Raw genomic sequence first — 24,966 nt, 5'->3', positions numbered from 1 at the left:
CCATGTGATCCAGAAATCACATTCCTTGGTACTTACCCAAAGGCCTTATCCACACAGAAGCCTGAATACACATGTTCACAGCAGCTTGACTTACTTAGTTTTTAAAAAGTTACACCCCCAACTGTGTACAATAAAAACACTTTAGTTGGAAAAGGAGGGTTTTATAAGTTTGAATGAAAGCAGGAACGCTCTTCTTAGCTCTGACCAAGTCAGGAACCTGAATGGCAGCTCTGTATCGCCATGTTTTAGTTAGGCTTGTAAGAGTGCACCCTTGATCACATTGTCAGATAACCAACTAATTCTAAGACCCACTTATCTGAAGTTGTATTTCTTTCATTCTCCGTACGACTAGCACAAGGATGAAGAGATACGCCGAACATCAGGTAAGGTTCAATGCCAAGAGTATTTAATTCTAAGACCCTCTCTTACCTTGGAGACTCTGGTGCCCATTCTTGATAGTGGCCTGGACACTCCTTCTAAATCCCCATAACTGGCGGGGACAGCAGTTGCCTGTGTCGTAGGATTCGAGTCAGAAAACATCCCCGCGTCCTGCCACTTCCATCTGTGCTGCTCTCTTAACGCTATCTCATTTTGCAAGGAAAGACCTAGTTAAAATATGATAAATGTTGTGCTCGCTTCGGCAGCACATATACTAAAATATGATAAATGTTGAATGAAGGTATAACCTATCCTTATTTTCTGTTGCTATGAGAGAAATTGGGGGGGGGAGGGTACCTCTGTGACACCTAAATATGACAAAAGCCATATCCGAACCAAAAGGCATGTGGGATTTCCAGAAGTTTGCAAAGTAATAACAGCAAAGGTACTCACACGGCATTTACCACCTGTTTACATATGTTACATATGTTAACTCATTCAGTCCTCACAGCCCTAGAAGGTAAGGACCCTTCTTAACTCCATTTTATGGCTGAGAAGCCTGAGGCACAGAATGGCTAAGTCACTTGCTTCAGGTCACAGTACTAGCGGGTGACGGAATCCAGATTCCCACGCAGGAGTCTGGTCCCAGAGGCTCTGGGCTGCACCAGTCAGCTATGCTTTCAAAACAACCTCGGGATAGGAAGTGAAGAAACACACAGTCAGAAATGACTACCACAGGGAAGTCATAAGATTCCTGGAATGTCTATAATTTCACTTCTCTTGTTTTTCGCACACACCTCTAGTAACTAGGGGTGTAGGACTTGCGTGGAGGCCATCAGGAATTGGTTTTAGGGACCCTTAAGTACTTCCCTGATTACCTGATTTTTCTCAAACCACATTAGTCCTACACTACACAGATGAGAAAGTTGATTAAATATTTACAAGACCTAGATTATTTAAAAAAAATAATAATCTTTATTTTTGAGAGAGAGAGAGAGACAGAGTGCAAGCGGGGGAGGAACAGAGAGAGGGGGAGAACACAGAATCCGAAGCAGGCTCCAGGCTCTGAGCTGTGTCAGCACGGAGCCCTATGCAGAGCTTGAACTAATGAAATCGCAAGTTCATGACCTGAGCTGAAGTCAGACGCTTAACCATCTAAACCACTCAGGTGCCCCATGACCTAGATTATTCTAAAGGATGACTTAAAAAAAAAAAAAAAAAAACAAACAAACAAAAAAAAAAAAACCTCTGTAAACTGGATTAATTCGTGGAGTTTTGCACGTAAACGATGATGCTGCAGAAAAAGCATCTTTATTGGCATATGAAGATGTTCATTCTCTGTGGTTGCCCTGGGTATGTGTAACTACAGGTATGTTAGCATTCTTCTAGTTTATACATTGTTTCTATAACAACCTACTGACTTTGCACTAAAAATGTAAAGATGATTTCATTTAAAACAACAACAACAAAAATGACTATACAAACCTCCTTCTACGAGAAAGTAGCCCTTGGACTTTCTGTTTAAATGAAATAAGAAACTTACCCAAGATTAAAAATGTCTGGGGGCATCTGGATGGCTCAGTCGGTTAAGCATCTGACTCTTGATTTCAGCTCAAGTCATGACCTCATGGTTGTGAGATTGAGCCCGACATCGGGCTCTGTACTATACGTGAAGCCTACTTTGGATTCTCCCTCTCTCCCTCTCGATCTGCCCCTCCCCCGCTCAGGCACTCTTGCTCTCTCTCTCAAAATAAATAAACATTTAAAATTTTTTTTCAACGTTTATTTATTTTTGGGACAGAGAGAGACAGAGCATGAACGGGGGAGGGGCAGAGAGAGAGGGAGACACAGAATCGGAAACAGGCTCCAGGCTCTGAGCCGTCAGCCCAGAGCCCGACGCGGGGCTCGAACTCACGGACCGCGAGATCGTGACCTGGCTGAAGTCGGACGCTTAACCGACTGCACCACCCAGGCGCCCCATTTTAAAAATAAATAAAATACAGGGGCGCCTGGATGGCTCAGTCGGTTAAGCGTCCAACTTCGGCTCAGGTCATGATCTCGCGGTTTGTGGGTTCGAGCCCCACGTCGGGCTCTGTGCTGACGGCTCAGAGCCTGGAGCCTGCTTCCGATTCTGTGTCTCCCTCTCTTTCTGGCCCTCCCCTGCTCATGCTCTGTCTCTCTCTGTCTCTCAAAAATAAATAAATGTAAAAAAAATTTTTTTTAATAAAAAAATAATAAAATACAAAATAAAAACATGGCTAAAGGCTCACTCAGGCCTCAGGGACAGAAGTGTACATCGTGAGTAAATGTCTTTGCATCAGTGGCCCCCAACCAAATTCTCTAAGAAGTGTGTGTGTTCATGAGCATAGAGGCCACAGGCTAACGGTGCTCAATGAAACGGGGGAGCAGGTAGGAGCCACACAAAAACTCAGGGTGCAAATTGATGTGAAAAATCAAGATCCTCAGGCCAGGCCCTGAAGTTTCCTCTGATGAACTAACACGTTACATTTCGAGGTTGGCATAATCATGAACGGAAGTGGGAGAGAAATCTCATGCTTTTTAGAGGATGCCACGGAGCTTTCGGGTATACTAGTGTGTAGGATGCAGCCGGTCATTTGCTAGGCTTGCTGCATTTCTTGGCAGGGCGTTCCGCTGGCAAAGCCCAGACTTCTAAACCAAACAGCCAGAATTTATCTTAAATATTTGGACATGATATGCCCCTACCAGATTGGTTTGACTATGTGTCTGCTGTGATAGCGAATTAAATAAACACCTCCCTGGTTGTTAAGGCCTCCTTGCCGTAAAACTTTGTGTTAGGACTGGGTAAATAATTATTTTCCTATGCACACACATTCATTGTGTAATCTTGCCTATGTGTTTAGATGGACAAGAAGGAAGTGATAAGTATGTGGATATAAGTTATCTACTGCACTAGCTTGGGGGAAAAACAAACTACCTACAGAGGACGAATTCCTTGATGAATTTTACGAGCTGTGCACCTTTGTAATTCTAGCAGAGATGGCCAATTAAGAATCTTAAAAAACCCGAAATTACAATTTTCGCCTAACAGCCTCCAGATATGGATCATTTTCAAAGAGCTAAGATCCCACACAGACGTGTCTTGACTTAAAGACACACATCCGCAGAGGAAGTTGTGGTGGCACATAGATCTGAAGTGTCAACCGGGTTGAGTCTTCTGTCTCTTAAAGCAACACACTACTTCACCGCAGAGTGGCATTCTAGAAGGAAGCCTGCCAAGTGTTGGGGTGAGGCCTGGAAAGGTGGCTGGGAAGCTGGGATTCTGTTCATCTCTATGGTGCATAGTGCGAGAAGTAAGGGAAAGGATTCATTTCCAGAAACACCAAATAAAAGCTGTGCTTTCTAGTTAACGGTAGGTTTACAACCTATTGGAAATAAATACGAACACCCACCCCTCCCCACAGTGGAGTCCCAAACCCTTGGACACTTCATTTCCTGGTTCTTCGAAGTGCCCCCCCCCTCCATTTGGGGGGCTTATTTTCAAGGCTTTGCAATGAGCCTGCGCCAAAGAACTGAAGTCCCTGCCTCACCTCAGGGAATGCACATTTGTTCTGGTCAGGCTGCTTTTTGCCTTACGTGGGCATAGCGATTTCAGGGTTAAGGCTGTAACGCTTGTAGTTCTCAGCCAATGAGGAACCAGGGGAGGGGCTTGCGTGCTAGGAGATAAATTGTCTTGGGTAACTGCCCCATCAGACACCCACTCTTGCAGGAAGGTTGATTAAAGGCTCGCTTTGTTGTGCTGGGAGTTCCCGCATCCCTCCTTTGATTGGGTGCGTGGGTTTATTTTTCACGACAGGCAATTAACAGAGGAAACTCCTGTACCGTTATATCTAGCACTCGGGGTGTTAATACAACACAGAGGACAGTGCTGGCTGATTCCAGGCCCTGAGAACTGGTTAAGCGCTCTCTTTAAATGTGCCAGTCAGGGGACACCTGGGTGGCTCAGTCCATTAAGCGTCCCACTCTCGGGTTTGGTTCAGGTCATGATCTCAGAGTTGGTGAGTTCGAGCCCTGCATCGGAGTTCCATGTTAACTGTGTGGAGACTGCCTGGGATTCTCTCTCTCTCTCTCTCCCCCTCCTCTGCTCTTTCTGTCTCTCAAAATAAACTTAAAAAAATTTAAATGTGCCAGTCAGTCTCTCAACTCCACTGTGCCCCTTCCTCCTGCTGATGGGAGTCACTCCTGGCCTGCAGTCTGCCCCACCATCAGGTTTTGTGATAAAAATCACTCTATTTCCTTTCTTTCTAAAGCTTGTCACTGAGGGATGGGGAGATTTTATGGAAAGAAAGCATCGGGGCATTTGGGATCATATTAGATTTGTAATTAGATTGTCTTCACCTCTTTTAAAATATTTAGTTTCAGGGCGCCTGGGTGGCTCAGTCGGTTAAGCATCCAACTTCGGCTCAGGTCACGATTTCGCAGTCCGTGAGTTCAAGCCCCACATCGGGCTCTGTGTTGACAGCTCAGAGCCTGGAGCCTGCTTTGGATTCTATGTCTCCCTCTCTCTCTGACCCTCCCCGATCATGCTCTGTCTCTCTCTGTCTCAAAAATAAACACTAAAAAAAAAAAAAAAAAAATCAGTTTCTAAGTGAATCTAGCTTTAAAGGCCTGAACTAGTGATCATGGCCAGTTCCGCCTCCCAAATCTTAAGGGTTCATTCTCGAAAAACTCTCAAGGGGTATCGGGCTGACTCTCTTAAGGTGTGCTCTTTCATGTGCGTTTTCTAGAATGATCTGACCATTAAGAGTAACTGCTGTAGTTTAACAAACACATTCACTACCTGAAGTGCTAAAGGTCAAATTGTCCTTTAACTTGACGCGGGGCCCCATACAAGCAGACGGCTCTGTTCCTAGAAACAGGCCAGCTTCTTTATCACGTATGGCCTCTTCTCCTTGAAGGTGCTAAGGCAGGCCTAGTCTCTGTGCCATGAGGTGCAGCGCTCAGGACCAAACCTCACGGCATGCCAAATTTTGACAGTATTCACACTTTGAATGGCTCTGATTCTGAGTAGTGACTCTTATTATACATCTATGTCCCCGGTGCCTATACAATGGGTGTGTTAATAATGTGGCTGGTTATTAAATGATAGGTAAGGAAGAATAAGAAGTAAGGTGAGCTGGTGGTCTCAAATTCCAGCTCCTGTGCTAACTTTCCAGGGTAATTATTTTCATGACTCCTTCTCCTAAAAGCCCTCCACTCCTCAGGGTCCCACACAGATTTTCCCAACAGTGAGGTCGGAATCCAATAGTTTTCCAACGAACCTGTTCCACATATGAGAAGGGTGATGATCTGCAGATAACATGAGAAGCACAGGGCTCCTGAGTGTTTGTGGTTGACAAACCCAGATGCTTTCTTGCCTAATTATACAGATTTAAAAGGCCAGAGTCTGCTCCTGGAAACGTTTGTGCAACATAGACGTCCATGGCCATGGCTTTTTACTGTCACATACACATTCTGCATGACTCACCAAATTCATTTTTTTTAATTTTTTAAAAATCTTTATTTATTTTTGAGAGAGAGAGAGACAGAATGTGAGCAGGGAAGAAACAGAAAGAGAGGGAGACACAGAATCCGAAGCAGGCTCCAGGCTCTGAGCTGTCAGCACAGAGCCCGACGCGGGGCTCGAACTCGCCAACCACAAGATCATGACCTGAGCTGAAGTTGGAGGCTTAACCGACTGAGCCACCCAGGTGCCCCCATGATTCACCAAATTTGTTAAAGCTCCGGTGAATCAGAACTTTATTTTCTTGTGAAGATTTTGTATATACAACTAGGGAAAAAATTAGACACACACAGAAAAAAAAGATCTAAAAGAAATTAGACTTGAGCCAAAGAGAAACAAGTTTGTGATGAGGAAACATTTCAGCCAATTGAAATTATTTCTCTGCCTTTGACGCATTACTATTAGCTACATCATCGTGAAAATAATGCTTGAATAAAAAAGGAGCTGCTGAAAATGTGGTAGTCTGGTGAAAATTGGCCACTATAGTATGCATATGGTATGCATGTAATTAAGCATACACATAATTTTAGAACAAGAGGGTTTCTGGAATTTGTCAGGAGACCAATTTTACAGCTGTAGAAACAGTAATAGCTTCCAGTTCAATAAAATACACTTACTTCAACATGAGGAAATTAATTCTCAAACATTTTTTATGAAGAAGTCTTCCTTTGCTTGCTAAGCTTTTCTTTCTCTTGGTCAGGACAATAATTTGTTTTCATTGAGCCCCTTATGGAAATGGTGCATCTCATGCCCAAGTAAACACTCAACCAGAGCTTTGTGATGGCCCATGTGGGCAACAGCACAAATAAAAACAATTATTTAGCCCATTTTTCTTTGCCAAAGAGAAATAAATGGCAAGGACTGCTTTTTCCTCCAAGTGTCTGTCTCTGAAGTGAAAAGATCAAGAAAGAGCTACTTTTCTGGAGTGAGAGATTTGGACTAATGGTTTCCACCTCTTTTAGATGATTTCTGTTTCCAGTTTTAATGTTAAATACATACTAATAGGAGAAACCACATTAATTCAGGCAACAAATATTTCCTTTTATTTAAAAAAATTTTTAAAGTTTGTTTTTAGAGAGAGAGTGTGTGTGTGAGCGGGGGAGGAACAGAGAGAGAGAGAGAGAGAGAGAGAGAGAGAGAGAGAGAATACCAAGCAGGGTCCTTGCTGTCAGTGCAGAGACTGACTTGGGGCTTGATCTCATGAACCACGAGATCATGACGTGAGCCGAAATCGGGAGTCAGACGCTTAACCGACTGAGCCACCCAGGCGCCCCAACAAACATTTCCTGATCACTTACTGTGGTCAGATCCTCTGCTATCTATCTGGGAATACAATTGACGACCGACAGTCCTCACCTCAAAGGGCCAACGAGTCCAGGAATGAAGACAGATAAGGAAACAGGTCATTGCAACCCAGTGGTATAACTGGAATGATAACGGTATGTTGCAAACTTGCAACAAATACCTTCATCCCTTATTCTAATTATCAATGATAAGTTTACCACCAAAATAATGGTAGCATAAGAATGAATGCCAACGCAGAAGACGACATCTGCTTGTGTTTGCTCACATAGGGTGATGTGTGTGAGCTGTTCACACACACTACCCTGTTTCGTCCTCACGACTCCACAGGTAGGCTTTGTTACTCTCCATTTCATGAAGAATCTCACCTAACTTCACATGGGCCACCCACCTTCCAACTGGGATATGTGTACGTCCGGGCATAGATGACGACTTTGCTTGTGGTCCTCAGCTAAGAATCAGCAACCACCAATTGTACCCTTTCAGAACATTGACCTGCCTGAGGAAGTACCTGCACTGGGGCACCAAACTGGCTCCACAAACTAGAAGTAGGAAATACTTCCCATTTCACGATTGCCCTTCTCCCACTTTACCAAACTTTTCACCCTTCCTATATTTTATTTTATTATTATTTTTTTAATGTTTATTTTTGAGAAAGAGAGAGAGAGAGAGAGAGAGAGCAAGTGGGGGAGGGGCAGAGAGAGAGAGAATCTGAAGCAAGCTCCAGGCTTCCAGCTGTCAGCACAGAGCTGGATGAGGGGCTCGAACCCACAAACTGTAAGATCATGACCTGAGCTGAAGTCAGATGTCTAACCAATGAGCCACCCAGGCACCCCATCCTTCCTATATTTTAATATGGTGCATTGCCCTGAGGTATAAGAAGAAAGTCCAGGAGTGCCTGGGTGGCTCAGTTGTTGAGCATCTGACTCTCGATTTGGGCTCAGGTCATGATCTCATGATCTCATGGATCAAGCCCCTCATTGGGCTCCGCCCTGGGTGGAGAAATTGCTTGGGATTCTTTTTCTTTCTCCCTCTGCCCTTCTCCCTGCTCACATGCTCTCTCTCTCTCTCTCTCTAAAATAAAAATAAAAATAGGGGCACCTGAGTGGCTCAGTCGGTTAAGCATCCGACTTCAGCTCAGGTCATGATCTCATGGCTCGTGAGTTCGAGCCCCGTGTCGGGCTCTGTGCTGACAGCTCAGGGCCTGGAGCCTGCTTCAGATTCTGTGTCTCCCTCTCTCTCTGCCCCCTCCCCTGCTCATGCCCTGTCTCTCTCTCTCTCGAAAATAAATTAACATTAGGGGCGTCTGGGTGCCCCAGTTGGTTGAGTGTCCGCCTTCCGCTCAGGTCACGATCTCACGGTTGGTAAGTTTGAGCCCTGCATCCAGCTCTGTGCTGACCACTCAGAACCTGGAGTATGCTTCAAATTTGTGTCTCCCTCTCTCTCTGCCCCACCGTGCTTGTGCTCTGTCTTTCTGTGTCTCTCAAAAATGAATAAATGTTAAAATTTTTTTTAATTAAAAAAATAAACATTTAAAATAAATAAAGTAAATAAAATAAAATGTCAATATTTGCAACATTCTAGAAGTTACATTCTTTCCAACCAATTAAGCCAAAACATCCATGTAAAACATGTGAAAGCTTGCATAGTTTACTATTTTTTAAAGACCTTCTTATTTTTTAAAAGCAGTTTTAGGTTTACAACATAATTGGGAGGAAGGTACAGAGATTTTTCATGCCTCCTGCACACACACAGCCTTCCCCATTACCAACATCGCCCACCAGAATGGTATATTTTTTGCTAAGGAACAATGACACATCGTAATCACCCAGAATCCATAGTTTACCCAAGGGTTCATTCTTAGTGTTGTACATTCAATGGGTTTGGACAAATGTGTAATGATGTATGTCCATCATTATAATATTACACAGAGTATTTTCACTGCTCTAAACGTCTTCTGTGTTCTACCTGTTCCTCTGTCCCCCACCCCCTGCTCCCCACCTATCCTTGACTTCTGGCAACCACTTCTCATTTTATTGCCTTTTCCAGAATGTCATATAGTTGGAATCCTACAGTAGGTAGCTTTCTTAGCCTTCTTTCACTTAAAAATGTGCTACTATGGTTTCTCCATGTCTTTTCATAACTTAATAGCTCATTTGTTTTTAGCACCGATTATCTGGATATAGCACAGTTTATTTGTCCATTCACCTACTGAAGGACATTTTGGTGGCTTCCAAGTTTGGGCAGCCATGAAGAAAGTTGCCATAAACATCTTATGCAGGCATAAGCTTTCAATTCCTTTGGGTAGATACCAAGGAATGTGATTGCTGGATCATATGGTTAACAGTATGTTTAACTTGGTAAGAAACTGCCGAACTGTCTTCCAGAGAAGCTGTACCATTTGCATTCCCACCAGCAATGTAGGAAGAGTATCCACTGCTCTACATCGTGACTGGCATCTTGGCGTCTGGATTCGGGCAATTCTAATAGGTATGTAATGTTATTTCATTGTAGTTTTAATTTGCATTTCCCTAATGACATGTGATGTGAAGCATCTTTTCATATGCTCATCTACCATCAGTCTATCTTCTTCAGTGAGGTGTCTGTAAGGACTTGGGCCCATTTTGTAAATTGGGTTGTGTTTTTATTGTTGTGTTTTAAGAGTTCTTTGTATATTTTGGATGGCAGTCCTTTATCAGGAGTGTCCTTTGCAAGTATTTTCTTCCAGTCTGTATCTTGTCCTCTCATTCTCTTGACTTTATCTTTTAGACAGATGTTTTTACTTTAATGAAGTCCAGGTTGTCAATTATTTCTCTCATGGGCCATGTCTTTGGTATGGTATCTAAAAAGGTATCACCATACCAAGGTCATCTAGGTTTTCTCCTTTGTTAGTTTCTTTTTTTTTATGAGCATATTTGGGTTTTTTAATTTTTTTGATGTTTATTTTTAAGAGAGAGAGAGACAGAGCATGAGTGGGGGAAGGGCAGAGAGAGAGGGAGACACAGAATCTGAAGCAGGCTTCAGGCTCCTAGCTGTCAGCACAGAGTCCGAAGTGGGGCTCAAACTCTCAGTGAGATCATGACCTGAGCCGAAGTTGGACACTTAACTGACTGAGCCACCCAGTGCCCCTTCTTTGTTATTTTCTAGGAGTTTTAGAGTTTTGCATTTTACATTTAGGTCTATGATCCATTTTGAGTACATTTTTGTGAAGGGTGTAAGGTCTGTGTCCAGATTTTTTTTGTGTATGAACGTTCAGTTATTCCAGGACTATTCGTTGAAAAAATTGTATTTGCTCCATTTTATTGCCTCTGGTCCTTTGTCAAAGACTAGTTGACTATATTTATGTGAGTCTACTTCTGGGCTCTTTATTCTTTTCCTTTGATCTATTTGTCTATTCTTTCACCAATTAACACACGGACTTGATTACTGTAGCTTTATGGTAAGTCTTGAAGTCGATTAGTATCAGTCTTCCAACTCTGTTCATCTTCAATATTATGTTGGCTATTCTGGGTCTTTTCCCTCTGTGTATAAACTTTAGAATCAATTTGTCAATATCCATATGATAGCTTCCTGGGATTTTGAGTGAGGATACATTGAATCTACATCTTGATAATATTGAGTCTTTTTATCCATGAACATTGAATATCTCCCCATTTCTTCTTTGCTTTCACTCATGAGAGTTTTGTAGTTTATCTCATATATATTTTGTTAGATTTATACCTGGGTATTTCATTTTGGGGGGTGCTAATATAAATGATATTATGTTTTTAATTAAAAAATCCACTTATTCATTGTTGGTATAAAAGAAAGCAATTGAATTTTGTACATTAACCTTGTATCCTGCAACCTTGCAATAATCGCTCATTAGTTACAGGAGTTTTTTGGTTGATTCAGATTTTCCACATAGATGATCATGTCATCTGTAAACAGAAGCAGTTTTACATCTACTTTCCCATCTGTACATCTCTTTTTTCCTTGCCTTGCCTTATTGCATTAGCAAGGACTTCTAGTACCATGTTAGAGGAAAGGTTACATCGTTTTTCAAAATTCTATCACAGGTTATGTGAGTAGAAATGTTTAAAGACCACTTATCTAAAGTAGCATATGGTCAAGCCAGCACTGAGTGCCCTTTCTTTCTCAACTCCAGAGCTCAAAGCTCATAAATAAAGCTCCATATCATCTCCAGGTAATGCTTGGCTTGCTGCTTTCCTGACTCTCCCATTTCCAAATTAACAAAAGTATCAACATGCCTCACCTCACACAACATGAAAGGTTCATCAGTTGGCAGTCACAGTTTAACCTAAAAGCCATTTTTGTTAAAAGAGACCATTTTATTTATGAAAATAAACCATTTCATTAAAATAAACAACTCCTTACTGTGGCTCCAATGCAAAAGACCATACAATTCAGCCTCACCTTTCTACTAGAGATAGTTTTAGAGTGCAATATTATAGCCAAAAATATAGCTGAATTATAGAGAAAAAAGTGAACATAACCACTAAGGGGGAAGGAGGTTTTGGATGATTGCTGCCCATTCTGCAGAGCCCTTAAGCCCAGCCAACCTGAGCAAGGTACGGTTAGGTCATAGGACACCTCTGTGCATATTAGAAAGAGGTGGTCCTAACCCCACCCTCACCCCTTCCTCCTGGAGATGCAGCATCATGCCAGTTGGGCATGTCAAGTAGAGACTGCATTTCAGCTACTGTGTCTTAGCTCAGCTGTTGCCCTCGTATGAACATATGCAATGGCTCCTTGCCAGAAAAAGAATGTAGAAGAGTAGCGCTGTTCTGGATTCATTACCTTGGACCTCTCCCAATTTGTTCCAAACCCACTTGCATTTATTATTCCCACGCTTCTGTTCCTGGACGGAAGCTTTCATGTTTCCTCCTGGCCCCTCTTTGAAGTCTCCCAGCTTTCCTTCCTGGCTTCTTGACTTTGGTCTTCCCTGTGGTTCCTGGTCCTGCTCACTCCTTTGGTTTTGGTTCTCCTGTCACCTCAGGTGACAGGTTCTCCATTGCAACCCCTCAGGGGTCACCCCCAACACCCCTTTCCCATAAGAGTAGCCTGGACCTTCCCCTAAGGTAGACTAGGAACAAAGGATTTGAATGAACTCTCCAAAAGTACTTAAACTCATGTCTAGCAAGATAGTGCTTAACTTTGACACAAAAATGTCACTTCTCAGAATCTATCCCAGAGAGACAGTGTGCAAATATACAAAAAGATGTGTGCAAACCTATACTCTGAAGCATCATTTATGATAGCAAAAGGTCCACAGGGTGAACAAACTATGGTACTAAAGGATTCTGCATTCAATTCCAGTGTGTGTGTGTGTGTGTGTGTGTGTGTGCGCACGCGCACGTGTGTGAGTGTGTGTTGGGGGAGCAGGTGTTTCCCCACACCAACAAGCAATTGTCTGACACCAGCTGAGGGTTCCTACAATTCAACTCAATTTTGACATATCTACCCAGAGATAGCATCAGACTCCTTACGGGTTCAGTCCTACAAGACCACCTTTCTACCTCAAATGCCAGTGGCACCCGTGCTTCTGAAGGACCCACTGTAGATTAAATGTTCCTAGGACCCTTCCTTGGGCTCAATTTGCTACAGCAGCTCACAGCTCAGAGAAACATTTTACTTACTAGCTTACCAGGTTATTCTGAACAGATGTAACTCCAGAACTGCAGATGGAAGAGATACGCAGGGCGGGTGTGGAGAAAGGGTGCGGTTTCCATGTCTTCCCTGAGCCTACCGTTCTTTCTAAATCTCTAGGAGTTCAGCAACCCAGGAGCTCCCTAGCCCCATCCTTTAGGATGGCTGGCAACCAGCCTCCATCCTGAAGTGCGGTCCAAAAGTCACCTCATTAGCATAATAAAAGGTGCCTTTCCGACTCTCATTACTTCGGAAATTACAGGGAGCTCCGTGTCAGTAAAAGGGACAAAGACCAAATGTATATTTCTTACTCTACATCACAATATCACAGTTACATCCAGGCAAGAGTACAGTATGCAGCTGAAGAAGAAACGAGGAATATTTGTGTATACTATTGTGGAGTGGTCATCAGGCTATACGTGAAGTAAAAAGGGCAAAGTGCAAAACTATGCACAGCGTGCTATCTTTTCTCTACAGTGTGAATGTGAATATAAAAACCTTCTACATGTATTATGTGTAGAGTCAGGGAGGGAATAGGATGGAGAGGACAGGGATGGAAACTAGGATTCCACAAATGAGTTCTATTTGTTTTGTTTTGTTTTGCATTTATTTTTATTTTGGGGAGAGCACAAGCAGGAGAGGAGCAGAGAGAGGGGGCCAGAGAATCCAAAGCCACTCCGTGCTGACAGGTTAACAGCAGCAAGCCCAATGCGGGGCTTGAACTCAACGAACTGTGAGACCATGACCTGAGCTGAAGTCAGACACTTAACCGACTGAGCCACCCAGATACCCCAAACGTGTCTTATTCGTAAATTTGTTTGTAAATTTGGCATTGGGACCGTGTAACTATTTCATAAGATTGTAATCCAGAATTAAATCGAAGTGAAATAAACTAAAAGCAAGCCTCAAGAATTGAAAACAAAAATGAAACCAATCAATCTAATGGTGTATTGAGTTGGTGGCTTATTGACACAGAGATAAATTATTTCAAGTTATTATTGCTTTTTAAACTGTGGTTAACACAACAGAGAAGTTACCATTTAATCATTTTAAGTGCACAGTTCAGTAATGTTAAGTATATTCACATTGTTGTACAACAAATCTCCAGAACTATTTCATCTGACAAAACTGAAATCCTATCCCCATCAAACACCTCCCCATTTTGTCCTTGTCCCAGCCCCTGGAGGCTACCATTATACTTTCTGTTTCTATGAGCTTGACTTCGTTAGATATCTCATGTAAGTAACTGTCTTTTTGTGACTGGTTTATTTCATTTAGCATAATGTCCTCAAGATTCATCCATGTTGTCACATGCAACAGGATTTCCTTCCTTTTAAAGGCTGAATAGGGGCGCCTAGGTGGCTCAGTCGGTTAAGCGTCAGACTCCCGCTCAGGTCATGATCTCGCAGTTCATGAGTTCGAGTCCCTCATCGAGCTCTGTGCTGACAGCTCAGAGCCTGGAGCCTGTTTCAGATTCTGTGTCTCCCTCTCTCTCTGACCCTCCCCTGTTCATGCTCTGTCTCTCTCTGTCTCAAAAATAAACGTTAAAAAAATATTAAAAGCTGAATAATATTCTACTATATGTATTATATATGTATATGTATATATACAGTATATAATATTTTGTTTATTCATTCCTTGGTCAAAGGACATTTGAGTTGTTTCCATTTCTTGGATTGTGAATAATGCTGTTGTGAACACAGGTGTGCAAATATCTCTTTGGGATCATGTGTTCAGTTTTCCTGGATATATAGCCAGAAGCAGGATGGCTGGATATGTTGCAATTCTATTTTTAATTTTTTTAAGGAATTGTCATACTATTTTCCATAGAGGCTACATCATTTTGGTGCATTAATAGTGCATAAGGATTCCAATTTCTCCACATCCTTGCCAATACTTGTTAGTTTTTCTTTCTTTCTTTCTTTTTTCTTTCTTTCTTTCTTTCCCTCTTCCCTCCACCTTTCTTTAGTAAAGCCATCTTTTTTTATTTTTTATTTTTTATTTTTTATTTTATTTTTTATTTTTATTTTTATTTTTTTTAAATTTTTTTTTTTCAACGTTTATTTATTTTTGGGACAGAGAGAGACAGAGCATGAACGGGCGAGGGGCAGAGAGAGAGGGAGACACAGAATCGGAAACAGGCTCCAGGCTCTGAGCCATCAGCCCAGAGCCCGACGCGGGGCTCGAACTCACAGACCGCGAGATCGTGACCTGGCTGAAGTCGGACGCTTAACCGACTGCGCCACCCAGGCGCCCCTAGTAAAGCCATCTTAATGAGTATGAGGTGGTGTCTCATTGTGGTTTTGTATTTTTTTGTTTTTGTTTTTGTTTTTTTTTTAAGCAGGCTTCATGTTCAGTGCAGAGCCCCACACAGGGCTTGAACTCACCACCCTGAGATCAAGACCTGAGCTGAGATCAAGAGTCAGAAGCTTAACCAAATGAGCCACCCAGGTGCCCCCTCACTGTGTTTTGGTTTGCATTTCTCTAATGATTAGTGATGTTGAACTTGTTGGTCATTTGTGTATCATCTTTGGAGAAATGTCTGTTCGAATTCTTTGAACATTTTTGATTTGGGTTATTTGTTTTTTGTTGTGGAGTTATAGGAGATATATATATATATATATATATATATATATATATATATCGTATATAGTGTGTGTGTGTGTGTATATATATATATATATATATATACACACATACATACATGCATATACATATACTGCTGGATATCTAGAATATCCAGAATCTATATCTGGTTAATATCCAGAATATTCTGGATATTAACCCCTTACCAGATACATGATTTGCAAATATTTTTCCCTCCCTTGGGTTGCCTTTTCACTCTGTTGATTGCAACCTTTGTGCACAGAATTTTTAAGTTTGATACAGTCCTATTTGTCTATTTCTTAAAAGAAAAAAAAATTTTAATGTTTATTTCTTTTTTTGAGAAAGAGACAGAGACAGAGAGACAGAGTGCGAGCAGGGGAGGGGCAAAGAGAACGGGAGACACAGAATCTGAAACAGGCTCCAGGCTCTGAGCTGTCAGCACAGAGCCTGACACGGGGCTCTAACCCACCAACCATGAGATCATGACTTGAGCTGAAGTCGGACGCTTAACCGACTGAGCCACCCAGGTGCCCCTCTGTTTGTCTATTTCTTAATTTACTATCTGTGCTTTTAGTGTCATATCCAAAAACTCATTGCCAAATTCCAATGTCATGCAGTTTTTGCCCTTTGTTTTCTTCTAGGAATTGTGTAGTTTTATGTTTTATGGTTAAGTTTTTAATCCATTTTGAGTTAATTTTTGTATAAGGTGTAACCTAAAGGTTCAATTTTGCATGTGAATATCTAATTTTTCCAACATCGTTTGTTGAAGAGACTATCTTTCCCCCCACAGAGTGGTCTTAGCACCCTATTGAAGATCATATGACCATATACATAAGGATTTATTTCAGGGCTCTCTATTCTCTATTCCTGTTCTATTGGTCTATAGGTCTGTCCTTTTTGCCAGCACCAGACTATTTGCTTACTAGTTTTGTAATATGTTTTGAAATCAGGAAATGTAAGACCTCCAACTTTGTTCTTTTTTTTTCAAGATTGTTTTAGTTATTGAGGGTCCCTTGGGATTCCATATTAGTTTTAAGATTTTTTTTCTATTTCTGCAAAAAATGCTGTTGGAATTTTGATAAGGATTGCAGTGAATCTATAGATCGCTTTGGATAGTATTGTCAAATTACTTTAAAACACAGAAACGTGGGGCGCCTGGGTGGCGCAGTCGGTTAAGCGTCGGACTTCAGCCAGGTCACGATCTCGCGGTCTGTGAGTTCGAGCCCCGCGTCAGGCTCTGGGCTGATGGCTCAGAGCCTGGAGCCTGTTTCCGATTCTGTGTCTCCCTCTTTCTCTGCCCCTCCCCCGTTCATGCTCTGTCTCTCTCTGTCCCAAAAATAAATAAACGTTGAAAAAAAAAATAATAAAAATAAAACACAGAAACGTTATTGTTTATCTCCTGTGCGATATGGCTTAAAGACAGAAAATAAATGCAAATAAACCTTCATTTTGTTATGTAATCATATTGTTATAACAATATTTAACTTTTTATCCCCAAACTATTATATATGTAGAATAAAGCAAATAAGTAATTATGTTAGTGTTATTAGAAACCAAGATTTTTATTTTCAAAAATGAGGAATACATATAAAATAAAAAAGCTAAATGAAAACATTGTAATCCTAAATTGAATGAAATCAGTGTAAACTTGGATAGATATTTATATTTTATATATTTTAAATTAAATATATATTTCAATATATGATACATATTTTGAAATAGATTTTATATACTTAACATATATTATTTTAAATTTATTTATATTATATATGTGTGTATATATATATATATATATATATATTTTTTTTTTAAACATTCCTCTTGGCTTCACCTACTGAGGAAGTCTAGAAACAAACCCAGTGGCCATAAGCATCCCTAGTCAAAACTGTAGTCTCTATATACCATTTCCCACTAAAAATTTTCTTGGAAAAATTGCTTAAAAAAATTGCTAACTCCAGGTTTGGCAGGAAATAACCTGTCACAGAAATTTTAATGAGCTGTGTAAATACAAGCTAGAAGACAATTAGTTATACACAAGAAGGATTGGTTAAATATTCATATTGCATTGCTGAGGGAAGCCTTTTAATAGTATTAAGAATCTCAGCTACTTTGCAAGAACAAAGATCACAATGAGCATTAACAGTTACTTACATCATCCTTTTGAATTTTAAAATACATGTGTATAATTACTTATTATCTAACTCCCACTAGATGTAAGCTCCAATGGGAGCTATATTTTTTACCCAATTGTATCTCTAGCGCCTAAAATATTACCTAGTATAATATATATGTGACTTTAAGTATTTTATTGTGTTTCTACTTTTAAAATTACATAATTTCAGATATATTCTCATATAAAATAACAATACATTATTCTGTAGTTAACATACCTTAGTTTGCTAAGACTTTCAAGAAAAGTATTTTATTTTTAATTTTTAAAAAATATTTATTTATTTTGAGAGAGAGAGAGAGAAAGGGAGGGGCAGAGGGAGAGAGAGAATTCCAAGCAGGTTCCATGCCCACCGTGGAGCCCAACTCGGGGCTTGATCCCTTGACCCTGGGATCATGACCGGAGCCAAATCAAGAGTTGAATGTTTAACTGACTGAGCCACCCAGGCGCCCCAAGGAAAGCATTTTAAAAATAGGACAGTATCTCATTCTTTGAGCCATTGGGATGAATTAATTAAATTTACACTCCTCTGAAGATCTTCCACATCTTCAAGATTCTTTTATTTTATGACAAAACCATAGTTCTAGAAGCTTGTTTCTCACACTTGAAAAGACTGGATCAGGGACATGATCGTGTAGAACATAAGAGGTAAGCTGGATGGATCAAAACACAGGGGGGTCTGAAGTTTGAAAAAAAAGGTTGAGTGCTCTTGGGTAGTGCTAGTTAGTATTGAGGTGTAAGAGAATTTGTTCAAAGCAAGAGGATTCAAAGAAGAAATGAGTCCATTTACAGTGGGAGAGGATAATCAATCAGAAAAGGTCAATGGCACCAACCATGAAATTTCCCTGGGAAGTAGACATAGGTTTAAGGAATATAAGTGCTATGGTATTGTAAAGAATGCACTTCTGGGGTGCCTGGCTGGCTCAGTCCATAGAGCATGCAAGTCTTGATCTCGGGGTTGAGTTCCAGCCCCTCATTGGATGTAGAGATTACTTAAAAAATAAATAAATAAAAGAATGCAGTCTTAAAGACTGAATAATTTAAAATCTGCATAATTCAAGAACAATTTTCTCATAGAAATAAAGGGAAAGCAGGGTATATAGTCTCAGAGCTCATAAATCTATAATTATTGCGCAAGGTTTTGAATTTTTTTATAGATTATTTTTGCTAAAGGTTCTAGAGTTTTGACTTCTAAATTCACAGCATGAATAATTATCGAAGCAGTCATTTAAAGTACTTTACAGTGTTTTAGCACATCTAACTTGTATTCCAAAATTATTACCTTTTTTTTTTTTTTTTTTTTTTTGAGCACGAGAGAGAGAAAGAGAGAGGGAGAGCAGAGTGGAGCAGAGGGAGAGGGAGAGAGAGAATCTTAAGCAGGCTCTATGCCCAGCTCAGAGCCCCGTCTCACAACGATGAGATCATGACCTGAGTTGAAATCAAGAGTCGGAGGCTTAACTAACTGAGCCACTCAGGCGCCCCTGTATGCCACAGTTATTAATTTCAGGCGTATTTTCCCAGCACTGGCACCACCATTTAATCAATGCTTGGAGGCAAAAAAAAAAATTTACTTATAATAACAAAAACCCAGCAACACAATAATAAGCAAAATCACTACCAGAAGTGCTTCCCACCTTTAAACAACATGATGCACATCATTAAATATACATTATTTCACATTTTGTTTGTAAGACAATATCTCTGTATCATACTATTTCCAAATCTGCAGCCACACGACACTATATGAATGTGTCTTCCTGATTAAGGAAAGAGGCCATTAAGAGATGAAATTGATCCCACTAGGAATGATCCCTTCAGCTTTGGAACTCTAAGACAATTGTCTGCGAATAATTGGTAATCTCTATGTTGTTTTGAACTGATATTCCAAAATTTTATTGCTGTGTGTTTTGGGCAACATCATCTCCAGAAGCACTCTTGTGACCGTCCCTTTCTTCTACATGGTTAGTGTTTTACGCTCTACTGGATCGTTCATATGAGTACAGTCAGTAGTGTGGTGGTAAATGTTTAACACCTGGCTTTGGGTTGGGGGCCGTGGGGGTGGCCCTAAGTTGTCATGGTTGTCTATGTCCCTGGTATAAGTACTTCCGTTCCTGGCCATTTTCAAGCTATCAACATGGAAGAGGTGTGCAAAATTGGCTCCTGCAAGCCAGTGTGAGCCAGCTCCGACACTTCCTGAAAGTGTTCTTCAACCTCAGTTTCCAATCCATCAGTGGGGCTTGCAAACATTTTAGTGGGTAATAAGCAGCATTTTTAAATGAAGAATTGGAACGCGTTGTACAACACGGGCATTGTTTTGCAAATTTTTGTTTTCATGATTTTAAGTACGTGTGTAACAAGTCACGATGGAAACGTGGTTCTTATTGTGGCTGGCTTGTCCCAAGTCTGCCAAGCACCGCTGTAGTTAGTAGCTTCTCTTTTTATTTATTTATTTATTTTTAAAATTTTTTTTTTTCAACGTTTTTATTTTTTATTTTTGGGACAGAGAGAGACAGAGCATGAACGGGGGAGGGGCAGAGAGAGAGGGAGACACAGAATCGGAAACAGGCTCCAGGCTCTGAGCTGTCAGCCCAGAGCCCGACGCGGGGCTCGAACTCACGGACCGCGAGATCGTGACCTGGCTGAAGTCGGACGCTTAACCGACTGCGCCACCCAGGCGCCCCAGTAGCTTCTCTTTTTAAACACGGAGATAGAAACAAAACGAAATCAAAATCTTCTTTTTACCCCACTGCTTTCTGAGCTACGGCAGTTTCTCTGTTTTTCACAGCGAAACTGAAAATATTGATTAGTCGTGATTTCTGCCACTTCTTCACCTCGTATTTCTCAACCCACTTCCAAGTCAGTCCCTGATGACCTCCATGTTGCAAAATCCATTGGAAATTTCTCTGTTCCTCGACCTCTCGGCAGCATGTGACACAACTGGTTGCTCTTCCTCAAAGCACTTCCTTTCTTTGGCTTCTAGAATACCACTCCCGGCAGGGCTGCATGGCGGCCTCTTCTCAGTCTCTTTCATGGACTTTTCTTTTCCCGACTTATCTCCCCAGGGCTCTGTCCTCGATCAGATTCTCCATCTATCTAGGCTCTTAGGTGACCTCATCAAATCCCATGACTTCATCTCACATCATCGTCTCCTTTGCTTTGCTTCTGCCATGCTTGTGGCCTCTCTGTTCCTGAACACACTGAATGCATTTCTCAGCCTTAGGGACCTTGCGTGAGTGAGCTGTTCCCTCTGCCTAGAATGCTCTTTCCCAAGATCTGCCATGGCTTCCTCTTTCACTCACCAGCGGTTCAAAGATCGCCTCTTCGGAGGGGCTTTCCCTGGCACCCAACTGAAGTAGCCACCCAAGTGCTCCCAATGACACCGTCCTTTTTAAGTCTTCTCTGAAACTCATCACTGTCTGTGTCCCCCATGGGAAAGTCAACCCCGTGGAAACAAGAATAGTGAAAACCCTCTGTCCTCATGGAGCTCATCATTTGGTGGGTGAAGTCATATAAAATAAAAAGGTCAATTATATAGCACATTGGCATATGGTAAGTTCTAGAGAAAAATAAAGGAAGGAAAAGTGATAGGAATTGTGTGTGTGTGTGTGTGTGTGTGTGTGTGTGTGTTGGGAGGGTGTTTGCAATTTTAAATATGGTGGTCAGGAGAGGCTTCGCTCAAAATTGATATTTGAGTTTAGGGGGACTTTAGGGGGAAAAGGAAATGTCAGATGCAAAGGTTTGGGGAGGTGTGACAAGCGTGTCATAAAAATACCAAGAAGGCCAGTGCTTGCTGCAGAATGAGAGAGGAGGCATGAACATGAAGTAGGAAATGAAATGAGTGTGTGTGGAGATGGTGGGCAGATCATGTAAGGACGGGGATATCCACTCAAAGAAGGAACATCAGTCAGTGGCAAGTTTTAGCAGAGGAGTAACATTGTTTGAATTATGTTTTGTCCTGATCCCTCTGGTTGCTGAGTTGACATCAGATTGCAGGGGAACAAGGGCAAACGCAGGGAGACCAATTATGAGGCTTCTGCAATAATCCAAGGAAGAGATATGGGACTTCCATTTATTTATGTCTCTTCTTTAAAAAAAAAATTTTTTTTTTTACATTTTTTCATTTTTGAGAGACAGAGAGACAGAGCACAAGCGGGGGAGGGGCAGAGAGAGAGGGAGACAAACAATCCGAAGCAGGCTCCAGGCTGTCAGCACAGACCCCGATACAGCGCTCCAACTCACAAATTGCGATATCATGACCTGAGCCAAAGTCGGATGCTTAACCCACCCAGGCGCCCCTATGTCTCTTCTTTGCGTCTAGAAGTGTCCCACGAGGCAAACACTACAAAAACCTTTTAGTATACCTGTACCCCTTATCACTGTGCCTTGTCATGGTGGGCATTCAGCATATATTTGTAAGATTTTAAATGATGTAAAAACATACTGAGCTCATTAAACAAAACAGGGACTAATGAGTGGGTTATTTCTAAGAATAGGTTCTCTGGTTTTGGGCATATTTTAATATAGAATTACTTCAACACTGGATTTCTGGCTCGTTGACTTAGTCACATTTGCACTTAACAAAGAAAAAGAGCACTGATGTGTATTGAGTTCAACTTCTTTTGCAAAGGAGAGGTACTAAACCCAGGCAAAATTGTGTAGATATTTAATTGCTCCCCACCTTGTCAATAACCTATTATTTCAACTCAATATTCAGTGTCTACTTCACGTAAAGCGTCACACTGGGCATTGGGGGAACATACAAGACAAGTTTCTCTTTTCAATTTAAAATCGAATTAGATAGATAAAACACAACCCGCAGAAGCATTAGTACAAATCCAAGGTAGAGCATGTCAAGGGTTAAATGCAGCTATTGAAACTGGATCCTGCAGAGTGAATCAAACTTGGAAAATGAGTAGGAGAGAGAGCAAAAAGGAATAGTAAATCGGAAAGTGAGTTCACAGGTATGGGATTTGTGATGAATTTCTCAATTTAAATACAAAATAATAAAAACCAAAGCCACAGAGAAGAAAGCCCAGAGCCGGGACACCAAAACGGTCTTTCAAAACAAACGTGGATACAAGTCCAGCAGAGACAAGTAGGAACGTGAGAACTTTGCGGTCCCTAACAGAAAACAAACTGAAAGCAGCCAGCTGTCCAAGGTACATGACTTTATTTGTATCTCTCTGTTTTTACAGCAAACTAGTGGTCAGTGTGGGTCCTTGGGTGAGAAATCGGTCCTTTACTGAACATCTCCTCTGCTCGTTACTGTGCCCCATACTGCTGACATTTTTCCCTAGGGAGGTGTGTAATTTAGGAAACACCAACACACGAAGTAATTGGCGGGTGATCCACAGCGGAGGCAAGTCCGTTAGGCTAACCAGACGGGGCGCCCCCGGCTGGGCGCAGTGCAGCCGAACTGACCCCATCCCCCCCACCATTTCACTGACACCCCAGGGTGTGCACTGGCAAAAAGGGGCGCGTCCACGTCGGGTTATCTTTCATAGCACCATCTGGACTCTGACCCACGGCAGAGACCGGGACACCGGAGCCGGCGGAAAGCCCCGGGCCGGGGAGCGTCAGCTTTCTCCTTTCCAACCCATTTCCGTCCACTCCCACCCCGACTACGGGGCAGGGGCAGGTGGGTGCGCTCGGGAATTTGTAAAACACACTCTGCCGTCCTCCCCCTCCGTTCGTCCCGCAGCAAGCCGGTCGCGTTCCGATCCCCGGAGGCTGTGCAGGAGGCCCGGCTGGGGGGTGGCCGCACGCCAGCAGAGCCCCGAGCAAGCCCAGCAGACGGAGGCGGGGCTGACGGCGACGCCCCCGCGGCGCGCGAACCGGGAAATGGAAGCGGACTGACTCCTCTCGCTTCCCGTAGCCGCCCACGCATCCTGGGATCCCGGACGACGCGCGGCGGCGGAGAAACAGCCGGGTGCGTGGAGCGGCGGCCACGCCGATCCCGCGGTGAGTCGGCCGGCGGCCATTCTCCGGGGCGGGGAGCCGCTGGGTGCTGCGGTGGGCGCGCCGGCCGAGGAGGGGATGCGGACATCGCTGTCTCCACTTCGGAGTTTGGTGGGTGGGACCTCTTGGGTGCACCCCGTCCCGCCGGTCCTCTCCGCGGCAGCGTGGGGCGGGGTGGCGGGAAAGCTCCCGGGAGGGAGCGGGTATCGGGAGCCGCGGCCCTTCCCGCTGCCCCGCCGCAGACCCTCCCCACCAGGTGTGCCTTCGCACCTGCTGGCCCCCAGCCAGATTGCCCGGGGTTCTCCTGCGCCACCTTTTAAAGGACAAGTTCTGTGCGTTTAGTGGCAGACCTGCTTTGCTCCCCCGGACCCTGAACACGTTGGTGCAAGATGCCGAGTCATTTGACTGCAGTGTTAAAGTTCGGAAACGGAGGTCACTTGAATTGCTTTGTCCGCAAAACATAATGATGGCTCTTTGTGAAGCGAATAAACTGCAGGACCCGTCCGTGTGGCTCCTTTGGGAACAACCGGTTTCATGCAAGCCTGTGGCTTAAATCGGGTCACTCTCTGGTCGCGATGTAAATTATGAATGTGGCTATGGCATCTCTGTATCCTTTCCCTCTGCTCGTATTCGCGCTTCCTGAATTTTCCGGAGCAGAAGGAAGAGTTTCGAGGTTTTGACTAACGTCTAAATTAATGACCGTTTAGGGCATTCAGGTGGTAAACCAAGAAGGATGCAGTTTCTTGTTTTTCTTAATAGAAACTCATAGTTGTGGTTACTGCGTATTGTTCTTTGGTGCGATGAGAGAATGGGCGGAAGTAAAATGTAGGAAGTTTTACTTTCGTTTCTCTTTTAGTTGTGCTTGATGTCTTTAATCTTCGCTGGAGCTATTAAATGGGTACTTCTGTCAGTGGGGTGCTTTCTTCTTTCAAACTGTGGCTAATGCGTAGCAACCGCCCCCTGCCCCCCGCCCCCCATAGTTTTAAGCCACAAGGAAAACTGTATCCTTGTTATTCAAGGGATTAGACTTTTTTCTTTTTGACTAGTTTTCTTTGGAGGAGGAAGAGGAATGCCTTCTATTAAAATAAGAGCTCAAGTTTATAAAGTACTTTCTTTCCATTGTTTTATTAATTCATTTAACCCTCAGGACAAACGTGTCAGGTGAATGCTATTATTTTCATTTTACCGATGAGATAAATGAGTATCTTTGGTAGTTGTACAGGACGATTTGCTATTATTTTATTTTTAGTAATTCCAAGTTAGAGAATTTCTAGGGGTGTATTGTTTTAAGTTTATTATTTGGTTTATTTCTGTTTGAGCAACCTCAGGATTTTGGTGGTAAAAATAAAGGACAGTTAGT

General features: G+C 42.4%; 1 protein-coding gene across 5 annotated transcripts in view; it reads left to right on the top strand.

The window, feature by feature from the left end:
• Positions 1-23,518: 23,518 nt before the first annotated feature.
• The window catches only part of LGALS8 (galectin 8), a 29,881-nt gene continuing 28,433 nt past the window's right edge, over positions 23,519-24,966 (top strand). For 2 of the 5 annotated variants that reach the window (XM_047088627.1, XM_047088625.1), the window contains exon 1: positions 23,519-23,609. The gene's annotated coding sequence lies outside the window, so the exon portion shown is untranslated. The remainder of the gene's footprint in view (positions 23,610-24,966) is intronic. The other 3 variants (XM_047088629.1, XM_047088628.1, XM_047088626.1) reach the window with 2 other exon arrangements.

The sequence above is a fragment of the Lynx rufus genome, unplaced genomic scaffold, assembly GCF_022079265.1.
Source record: "Lynx rufus isolate CCGP_SWC_20201006 ecotype Redwood Valley unplaced genomic scaffold, mLynRuf1.p SCAF_25, whole genome shotgun sequence".
In the NCBI taxonomy this organism is placed as follows: Eukaryota; Metazoa; Chordata; class Mammalia; order Carnivora; family Felidae; genus Lynx; species Lynx rufus.
The sequence above is the reverse complement of the archived record's forward strand: the minus strand, read 5'-3'. Positions and strand labels throughout refer to the sequence as shown.